This window comes from Stegodyphus dumicola, chromosome 3 (genome assembly GCF_044657685.1).
Source record: "Stegodyphus dumicola isolate Sdum_Otavi_A_Nest chromosome 3, ASM4465768v1".
NCBI classification, from domain to species: Eukaryota; Metazoa; Arthropoda; class Arachnida; order Araneae; family Eresidae; genus Stegodyphus; species Stegodyphus dumicola.
Window position 1 is genome coordinate 166,144,043 of NC_140770.1, and position 11,920 is coordinate 166,155,962.

Below are 11,920 nucleotides of genomic sequence, written 5' to 3' on the forward strand. Positions count from 1 at the left end.
GTTTCTGGCAACACTGCTTCAATGTCTTTTGGCCGAGTGGGACCAAACGTAAACTTTCAGTTTTGTGAAACGAAAAATCGGCGTTGTTGCCCGCTGGCTGAATTGCTTGCTTTTGAAACTCAACTTTTAATTGTAAAAATTGTTTTTTTAATTGTTTTAATTATATGTGGCGCTTTATGTTTTTCCTGTTAAAAAATCATGAAGATATTTTGAGTTTTTACGTATTTCCGCCTTGCCGCGAAGTGACACCTGAATTCATTTAATGAGAAATGTATCTCCAATTAAATTCGAGGAAATAAGTTTGAGTGAATTGCAGCAAAAAAAGTGTTTAATTTAATGGTCCGTACGTACATGGAAGTCATGTGGTGTCCAAATCAGATTTTTTAATTCACAAACGATGGGTTACGTTTATTTTTACACTCCAAGAGACAAGAATTGTCATCTGTTTTAACAGATCTTTAAAATAAATAAATTTAAAATAACCTTTAAATTATTATTTATGCATTTCATAAATTAAAATATAAGAAAATTATTTTCCTAAGTATTTCTTTATTCCTATATTATTCATTACTTATCCTTGACGCTGACTCGTAATTTTATCAACAAATCAATACTCCAGTGAGTTCAATCTTTGTACATTGATTTACTTTACTCATGGTGCTTGTCACTATGAGCAAATGTTTGTCATCGATTTTTAAACTACTTCCGGATAAGATACCGAGCTCAAATCTTACGCACACACTGTTTGTGGATGGCAAAACAATGCGGTTAAGCGATTTTTTTTTGAGGGGAAATCCTATTTAGAATTTTTTTAATTTAATGTTGAAATGATATTTTACACATAAATCATAATCGTTTAAATAACAAACTAAAACCTCAGTATTTCACTGTTTGCATCATCAGATAAAATCTTTTAAGGAAATTTTTACAAAATGTTTAACACAATTTCACATTTTCTGGGGAATTTTCGAAAATGGCTCGATTTTTTAAAATTATTCGGCGCTTATTATTTTAAATCTTCAAACCCTAAAAATGTATGAATTACAAATTTTGAAATTTTTATATAGTATAAAACAATTACTTCACCCTCTTTTTAAACACATGAATGATAAAAAGATACTGATTGGGCGATTTTTACATTGGGAAAAAAAAAAAAAAAAAAAAAAATAGACTGTAGCGTGGATAAAACAGGAGAAAGTATACTTTTTTAATTTGGCATCCCTTCGAAACAGTGTTTCAAGGTTACCATTACGTCATACTATTATCATTATTATTATTTTTTATGTATTTATACTTATATTCAAGTTAGCTAAAAATTTTTTGGAACTAAGTTCATAAAAAGTCAGTACAGTATTTTTTTTCCCCTTCCAAAACATATTATTCTACACGTAACCCTTGAAAGCTTACACATCGGTTGTTGCTATTAGCAGTCCGTTCCATAAGCGTGCTGGAAATCCTCCGCTGGAATTACCCCTTAACGTTTTGTTCTATCTCTTGATATCGTCGAATCGATGAGCTTCGAGCTTTAATTTCAGTTTTGGAATCATAACGTAATCTGGTGGTGATAAGTCTGGAGATTGAGGGAGGGGCGATAGCGTAGTTACATTTTTTTTTCTTCCCCTCCCCCCCAAAAAAAAAAAACGAATAACAGTTGCATTATGGGACGGTGAGCTGTCGGGCAGCAAGAAACAATTTTGTTTGCATGAATTGCATGAAAGTCCGGAAGCACATGTGCGATGCATTTCAATACCCGATCCAATACACACATGTAAAACAGTACATTTACTGTTTTTTTCTTTCAGGAACGAATTCCTGGTGAATCCTCTGCAATCAAAAAAGGGGGGGGACTGAAGGGAAAAATCTGAAAGCTTTCAGGTTTTATATAACGCCTAAAGGAACCTTTTTTTTTTTTTTTTTTTTTTTCCCACGGGGGATTTAAAACAGGATTTTAAAAGTGATAGAGATATTCAACGTAAAATACTGCTTAGACATTGTAACGAGTTTGCGTTGTTACGCTACCAACATAATACGAGTAAGAAATGCAAAGAAACTTCGCGCATAAAATATCCGTGCTTGAAAATGCACGCGATGTTAATGGAACGCTTTGAAATCGTTGAGTTTGTTAATCAATTCGTTAAATTTTTACAAAATATGAAATAGGCAATAAAACAAATTCCAAATTTGGGCTTCCAGATGCAAATATTAGAGTGCTGCACTACGTTAATCAAAATTTGATGTCCTTAGATACCGTTGTTTTTTCACAATTCGAAAAACATACATACATTCATGCAGATTCTTCATTATTTAATTTCTTTAAATACAATGCAGGGTTCTACTATTTGGTGGCAAGAATTTGAAAAATGATTCAGACTTTTATAGTGAAAACCAACGCAAAATGCCAAAATGAAATTTGGGCTAATCTCCATTTGGGCTAAAAACCCACTAACATTGTTTTTACCCTGGATTTTTAGAAACGCACTTTCTTTGGGCTTTAACGAGTTTTGGCCAACCCAGTCTGTACTTTGTCCTTTCGTTTCTGGAAACCATAGGCGAAACACTAGGATTCATCCGTTTGATTTAAAATATTCGTTGAAGAATATTTAAAAAAAAAAAAAAAATTAGTTTGCGATTTCGCATGTCACGAAGATCCTGACAAGCCGCAACTCCACATCCTTTTGTTCTGTTGTTAATGAATGCGGAACAAAAGATGCATACAATTTTCCTTGTTCCTAAATCTTCACCAATTATTAAAAGGACAATTTCTTTATCAATGTTTTAATATTCTGTAAGCGTTCTAATCGTTAATCGACTGTCTTGATTTAACGGATAGACTTGGCTTGTGCGAGAATATCCTCTTCTTTCACCATCTTTTACATCATCCTTACCAATTCCAAATCTACCAAACAACCAAAACACGTTAGAACGCGACAAATACTCTTCAATGTAAGCGTTCTACATTATTTGATACATTTCGCTAACAGTTTTGCTACTTTTAATACAAAAAATTATCGCACATCTCTGTTCCAAGCGATAATTTTCTCCTTAACATCTCAACTCATCCTAATGCAATTCGCAGACTAGAAGAAAACGTTTCTTGCTATTCAGTCCCATCTGTTGAAACAGATAGCGCTATTCGGATGGTTAACATTTAACTTTTTACCTAGACTTTGTTAGTCCAAAGAGGCAATTTGCCCAGAAGGGCTATTAATTTCGTTTCGGCATTTTGCGTCCGTTCACTTTTAAAATTGTTGCCACCAAATACTAGAGTGCTGCATTATATTTAAAGAAATTAAATAATGAAGAATTGGCATGAATGTATTTGTTTTTTGCACTGTGAAAAAACAACGGTACCTAGAGACATCAAATTCTGAATAACGTAGTCCTTCATTCGAATATGGGCATCTGTAAGCCCGAATTTGGAATTTGTTTTATTATCCATTTCATATTGTGGCAAATATTAATTAATTTTTGATTAACAAACTCAACGATTTCAAAGCAAACAACACTGTACGGGGGGGGGATTATCTCCTGAGCGCGAGACTGCGTATCGGAAATTCTAAAGATATGCTCTTTTATATATGTTGAGATATTGCTTTTGAATTGAATTTTATGGTTTAAGTGCGAAGAACATGATATTTAATAAGTAACGGTAATACAGAAAACGTTCAAAAACATCCTTTTGGGCTTAATATAAAATCTGAAAGCTTTCAGATTTTTTTATTATTATTTATTTATTTACTTCAGCTTCTATTCATTTAATGAACAAATCCTCAGAATTTTGCTGTCTGCGACATCGGATGAAGGATTTAAAAAGTCTTTTAAATGAAGTTTATAATATTTTTAACATGATTTCTAATTTTGGGGCGAAATCGCAGGATTTTTTTCGACTATTTCATCCAATCCGATTGTTAGATGTGAAAGAATAATTATTCATTATTAAAAAACGAATTTTAAATTACATAATTTAAATGATAACGTGTCACTGAGACTAAAAGGATTGAAACTTAAAAAGTTTTTACGAAATAAGTTTTAATTAAGATCCATAAAATAATTATTGAACTAAATGAAAAAATAATATATCGTATACTTTAGGGGGAACAAGACATTCAATAACTTTCTTCACACATTTCATCTACAATGATATCACGAATAACAAGAGCGTAGGCGCCAAAATAAAACGAATTTTGTATAAAAAATTTACTTAATCTCTTCTCCCCATTAAACTCTATGATTTTTTCCCCTCGTTTTAGTTCATTAAATATTTTATTTTTAAATAAAAGCTTATTTTATGAAAACCTTTCTTTAAACATATTTTGTTCTTGAACTGATGTTAAGAGAACAGGATAGGACTCTTATGCAAACAGATTATCGCCATCACTGACAGCCAGCTTCTTTAAGATGACTATCGTCACAGAAGAATATAAGCCTACCTGGTACGATAGGTAATCCTCTTAGCAACTGTTCACAATATTTAAGCAAGAAAAAATTTAAGGCTATATAAAGAAATTAATAATAAGCTTAATTTTATTTTACCTAGTACGAAGAATAAGCAATCTGGATACAGGAATTCAGAGAAATGGAAATTTTACTGTCCTTGGAAAGTTATAACATGCATTTTAACGACTGATTTAAAACAATGTAAAAAATGTTGCCAAGCACAGTTATGGAATAAAATGCTTTTTATATTCTCATTCGGAAAATCAATTTACGAACTTTCGAGGAGGAGAAACACGATCTTTATTAGAAATATTATTTCTTCTCTATTGTTTCTATAGAATTTTGTGTTGAAAATTTAAGAAATCTGTTTTATTTTTTCAAAGAAACCGCGTTATTGTATTCAATAAATACATTCAGATTCAGTTTCCATACCGATTACATAATCATAATCCTTCGCTCCTTTTTCTTTCTTTCTTTCTTTTTTTTTTTTTTTTTTGTTTTGTTTGTTTGGATATATGGTTACCTTCTAACTTATCCGAAACAACAGATTGCAGTTTTTTTTATTATTTACTCGTTTCTAGGTATAGTTACCAATTCGATTTTAAAAAATATCGTATTTCGATCAATTCGTCTAATTTTAGTTTCTTTTGCAATTACAATCGTAAAACAGGAGTTCTATTTAGTTCAGTATGGAATGGCTGCATTGCAAAAATAATTTCTTTAGAAAGTTCTGCTGAACACAAGAATAACTTTCGAAAATTTTCAGACTAAGGAAAAATGCTTCGGCACTAAATCCTTCATAAGCAAATGACAATCTGACACCGAGAGTAAAGATATGTGGTTTTGATTGAAATTTGGCCGGGAGCACTAATAGTTAACGATCATTGTCAAGAACTATCGTTTTATTCTAAAGGGCTAAAGTCACTTAAATATATTGAAATATTTTATCCCAAAGGAAATTCTATGTATCCGGAAGACAATGCACAAATTCATATCAGGATATTGACGATGGGATAATTTGAAGAACAAGAAAGTGAGTTCGAACATCTTCCATATTTTGCCCTGATTTCATGATACCATCGAATCTGTGTGATATTGGACAAAGCTGGAAAACATATTCCTCTCCTAACACCATGAAATGAAATAGCCACTGTTTTGGATGGCTAAAATGTCTTTTATGATTTTAAGATGCTTGCAATAGTCGTTTTTTGGAAACACAGCAATGTTTTCCTCCAAAAGAAGACAAAATCCTATTAATAAAATATTCCAACCCAGTTGCAGGTGTTTTAATTTCATTGTTCCTCCCTTATAGGTTGGGGCATTAGTTAAGACTAAAAACTGATTCGGCTTCTGGTAAGAACGCGACATCAGCAATTTTTACCAATAAAAGTCCAGTTGAAGATAAGTTTGAAACAAAGATTTGACTTTAGCAATATAAAGTAAGAGACAGACCTACAAAACTCCCTCTACGAATGTCTTATTTAACAACTAATTGCAAATATGAATCTGAACCACGCAAGAAATACCTCTGGTATACAAGCAAAATGCAGTGTGCCGGAGAAACTCTCTTAATCTAAGAAACGACCGTCTGACAAATGTGATATAATGTTTCAACCTAGAATTTACAGCTAAAATGTGTGGAACCTTGAGAACTGGTAAGCTAATAATCGCTTTAGCCCAGGAGACAGACACGTAAACTTGAGAAGGCTTAATTAACCCTTTATTGCTCAAAATAAAGTTCACAGATGGCCCTTTCTCAGGACGAACATACGAGCCTTCACTTGGGCTTAAACTCAAGAATACTATGAAATAAAACTTAACTAATGCTTAGCTAAAAAGATATAGCGGGAGCTATCAAAATTCTATAGGAATTGACCCTTTAAACGCTAACTAAACGGTGAAGATATCAAGGGCCTGAAATACGGCCGAGCGTAAAAATAGAGAAAGTGGAACCAAAAGGGGAACGAGCGGTAGTCAGAATCACTGACTCTCTAACGAAGTCAGTGGAACTTCGACTTCAAGTACTGTTCTTCCTTCATTTGCATTTAACCGTGATTCTGAAAACACATTCTGGCAGGAAATTGTAAGTTGAAATTAGGAAAGACAGGAAAGTGGCTTTTAATTTAAAATAACTGTTAACAACCTAGGATAAACCTTATAGTGATATTTCCTTTGTCTATGCTCACGCAGAGAAAAAAACTTTCTCTGAACTCGCAAAATGTTAAATCTACACAAAAGATTATGTTTAGAACACACTTCCCAAGTATAACACTACTCTTACAGTTTATATAATCAAGTTTCGTAAGTTTATTTGCTTATGACATGCGTAGACCATTTGCCTAGCTAAGGTGTGCTTTCGTGAAGGACTTTCCAAAAGAAATGGATTCATATTTATGAAGAATAATGGAGAAAACTTATGAAACACGATGAAGCCTTCAACAATTAAGAAACGATGCCAGAACAAACTAACAGTACTTCAGGGCTTAGCTATTTGGTCCCACTGCTAAAGAGGCGGAAGATCACGTGATGCCTTGTAGCTCCAGATATTTAAATTTTGGACTACTGAACAACCCCGTCATTAAAGGAAAACGTGCTCATTGCGTCACTTATTACAAATATATTTTAATTAGTTCTGTCACAAAAGTGCATATCACAAATAAAGATAAATCAATCATATTAAACACTTAATATCGCATATAAATATTAACGTATGTTATGAAGTAAGATTGCAGGGCAGTAAAGTTTTACCTTTTAAAGTCCCACCTCTTCAAAACAACAAACTCCAGTTGCATTATTCATCTCATATATCATAGTGCGTAAATTTTATTAAGAACCTTAACAAAAACTTAGCCATTTTTATAATAGTGCTTATTTTAACATAAGTTAGAAATGAATCACTCAGCAACAATGATATCTGAAGATACCCATTCGCAAAAGTCTGCGGAGAAATAAATATAATAGCTTCTTATTGCAAACATACAAATACGAACAGAAAAACAAATTTGTCGTAAAAAAAAATTCTGTTTAAAGAAAAATAAAGTAATTTTTAATAAATTGGGAATAATATTATTAAAATTAAACTATTAACACAGAACAACTGAATTAAATAAAAACTTTTAAATTTTAGTGAAACAACAACCCGGCAGACAACAGCACTATACCACTTCATAAAACATACAACCAACGAGATAATCTCAAATCAAGAGATCAAAATCGTGCTGCTATCTGTCAGATAGTTAGTGTACTAAACACGTTATTTAAGAAACGAGTCTGACGCAACCTAAACTATTTCACCTAAAAAGCGTTCAGAAAGCTCTTTATTAAAAAATTAAGTAAAAAAAAGATTTTTAATTCAGTTACAGAGGATTATGTATTTTTTTTAAGAATCAGATCTCAATTTATCAATTACACTTCACAAACCTTTTACAGTGTTTCAATTTCACAAACTTTTATGTTAAGAATATTTTAACAAAGGGATGGGCAAACTACGGCCCGCTGAAAGGTTCTATCCGACCGGCGGATAGAATTTTAATTTGCCTGCCCGAGGCAAAATTAAAAGAAATATATATTTATATATTATATATCCATCTCCTTTTCTACTTTGTTTAAATATTAATTTTTTCTTCCTTTTTTTTCAAAGGACTGATGATCTTCTTACTTTCTCTATTTTTTTCCTACAAAACATAAATTGATAGAAATAGCAAGCACAGGCAGCTTTCAATCGACAAAGTGATAACAGCGGAATTTCTTTTGTAAGTTATGGAGTAGATTGGCGCCAACAAGCGTAATCTTTTTCTCCGGGAACGTACATATGGGAATTCAATTACAGGTGAATAAGACCTCTTAGAAAAAACTTAAAATCTTAATTAACTTAAAAACTTTAATAAAACTTACTTAAACTGTTTGCGGGCAGCTAGGTAGTCTCATTTCCCGGGGTTAAATTCAATACTCTCAGTAAATGAAGAGAAGCTTAAGAGTTATGAAGATAGCTGGAAGAAACTGCATTTTGAGTTCGAAAGAAGATTTCTAAGATTTCAGTGTCATTCAAACCGAATTGGATTTTTTTTACCATGTCTTTCAACGTATATTATGAAGCAGTGACGTCAAATTTGCAGCTTGAATTAATTGAGTTGCAATCTAACAATCATCTCAAGGAAGCTGTTTTTAAATATGCCAAAGTTAGAGTTTTACAAATCATTATCGAAAGCAAGTTTCCCAAATTTAATATCTCACGCCCAGAAAATCAGTGCTATGCTTGCTTCATCTTAGATGTGTGAACCAACGAGATATATACTGTTATATGAAGTCGTTGGTGTGAACAAGTGTTTTCAACCATAAATACCTTAAAAAGAATTATTTCAGAAGTAGACTCACAGATGACCATTTAGTCTCGTTTCTTTGAATCAGTACATTTCACTTCGAACCTAAATATAAGGAACTTTTAAAAATGAAATCGCAATTTCATTTATCTCATTAACATAGTTAAATTGCAATACTTGTATATTGTTTTTAAAATTTTAGAAATACTTATCTTGGCCAGCCAAACTTTTTTTTCCGATTTTTGGCCCGTGACCAAAAATGTTTGCCCATCCCTGTAACACATTTCTCATATATTAATCTCCATTAAGGGTACATTTTTAAGAATTAAAAAAAAAGAAAAAAAAAAAAAAAAAAAAAGAAAGAAAGAAAATTTGGCTTCTAGCAGTTTATGAAAATTAAAGGTTCAAAAGGTATTAAGTTCAAAACTCATTGCAACACTTCATCAAATCAAATTATTTAAATATAATTATCAAGTAACTCTCAGATTAAAATACTCGTATTTAACGGTAAAGTAAATGTAACTTTCTCCAAGATAGGCCATTATATTTTCACCAAGAAGAAATAAACAATTTTAAAAAGTCATCCACATAAGAGGTTATAATTTGCAGAAAATTTTGATGTTTTTAAACAATAAGTAATTTATATGACCAGGAAAGAAATTTTCTGGCAAAGATTGCGTTTTTATTAATATTCTAACGATGAGATAACGCTAAATGGGATGACGTCATACATCGACACTTCGAGATATTTGTTTATCTTTCCTTGTCCTCCTCGGATATTTATAACTTTGGAAATGAATTTTAATTTATTTTACGGAACATTTTTATGTCTTCTGATACTGCGTTTTATTTGACTGCTTATGATGTTTAAAGAATTAATTGCGAACGTTACCTTTAATTATTTTAGTACATACAAACTTAAAAACTTCGTAACTTTCGAAGAATAGCTTATCTTAGTTGAATATATTTTGAGAAGATATATTTTACCAACCTTATATCATTCATTTATTTAACAAATGCTTTTCAGAAAGGTTACATGTGCACTTTTCTATATACTTTATTAAAAGAAATACGATAATATTTACTTTTAATTGTAAATTCGTTTAGTCACATTCGTTAAGATTTAAATTAACAGTTTAAAGGTAATGAACTTCAGTTTCAAATATTTAAAATTAATTTAGAATTTTAAAAGTGTAAATTCGATTTTAAAAAATGTCAAAAAGGACTACGTTCAGCTGTCTCGGATGGGCTACCACTGCCGCCTATTCATAAGAGCTATTCCACTTCTGCAGAGGGGGAGGAATGACTTTTTCAATAGATTACGAATAATAATATTCAAATTAAGGGTTAAAAAACAACTGAATTAAACTGGACTTCTGAATTTCAGCACAATAACAGTACGACAGATACTACATATATACGATATATGCACTGTACTACATTATCTAAAGCACACCCTATACAAAGAAAGTCTAAGATACAATGTTCTTTGCCCTATATTAACAACCGTGCTGCCGTCTGTCGAATAGTTACTGTACTAAATACAAGAAACAAATGATACACAACCTAAATAATTTCACCTAAACAACGTTGGAAGTTTAAATCTTTATTATTATTTTTTCAAGTACGAAAAAATTCAGATATACAGGATTATTCATTGTTTCAAGACTTATATCTCGATTTATCGAAAAGAATTTTTTTTTTAAATTTTTAATATGTAGTTTAGGAAGAACGAAATAAATTACTTCATAACCTTTTCACTTATCAGTTAATCCAAATTAGAATAAAATTCAGCTTTTTTGGGGAAAGGGGGTTTTTGTTTTGTTTAAACCTTTTCTGATAAGCCCACTTTCAACACTGTTTTAGCCTTTTAAAACATTTCTCATACATTAACCTCTCGTTCTTGTAATTTAAATATAATTATCATGTAACTTTCAAATCAAATTATTTAAATGTAAATATAACTATCTCATATATGCCCTCCCCCCTAAGAAAACATAAAAAAATTATCAAAAGTCATCCACATGCGAGGTTACAATTTGCAGATAACTACAAAGAGGTATATCTTGCAAATTTTTTTGAATAGGAGAGAAATTTCTCTGGCAAACGTACTTTTTTATCCGTGTTCTAATGCTCAATGAGATAAACTCAATAAGATAACACCAAAAGCGTTACATATTGATTATCTTCTTTGTTTATCTACTCGGGTATTTATATTTTATGGAACATTATTATGTTTTCTGATACTGCGTTTCACTTCACTGTTTATGATGTTTATATAATTAATTGTGAGCGTCATCTTTATTTATCGTATATAACCTTTGAACCTTGTTTAACTTTTGATGAATAGTTTATCTTAGCAGAATATATTTTATATATTTTGAGTGAGAAATAATATTTGACAAGTCGCTATTAATTTAATAAACGCTTTTTAGAAACGTTATATGTTCCCTTTTGTACGACTTTAGTAGTATTAACAGTTAGTTATTAAAAGAAAAAAAATAGGAAAATATATACTTTTAAATGTAATTAGTCAAGTTTTGTTAAATTTCAATTTACAGTTTCAAAATTGATCAATATAGCGATTTTAGAATTAATTTTAATAGGATTAACAAAAAATTGTAACTTTTAATAAAATCGGTAAAAAGGACTGCGTTCGACTATCTTGGATGGGCTGCCCACTGCCGCCTATTCACAAGCGCTATCCCACTACTGCACCGTGCGGGAACTTTTGTCTGCTGCGTTTCCGCCCTGGGCCGGTTCGCTCCTCCTTAAACGACCTGGTGGATCCGGGCTCCCCCAGTTCAACCATATCGACACCGTGCTTAGCGCGGACGCCTGATCGACATAGACAAACAGAGGACAGAACACTCCCAACCTCACGCCGTCCATCAGCCCAGACCTCCAAAGCAGCTGGATTACAGCACCACGCCACCGGTGCCAGTCACATACTTTACTTTTATCTCCTACATAAGCTGTACAAAAGGGACGAAAATGTGCTGCCATCTTTTGGCAATAATTGTTATCAGGCATTATTTTCTTTCCGATTAATATTTGTACACAGTTAAAAAGAGAGTGCCCGGAAAAAGGTGAATAAAAAGATGTTATATTTTCAATATATTTTTAAAATAATTTTGAATCTTTGAATTGAATTTGAATTTACT

At 31.7% G+C, this 11,920-nt stretch overlaps 1 non-coding gene across 1 annotated transcript; it reads right to left on the reverse strand.

Moving 5' to 3' along the window:
* Window positions 1–11,400: 11,400 nt before the first annotated feature.
* Window positions 11,401–11,701, reverse strand: LOC146998190 (signal recognition particle RNA). The gene has a single exon (XR_015040473.1).
* Window positions 11,702–11,920: the final 219 nt, after the last annotated feature.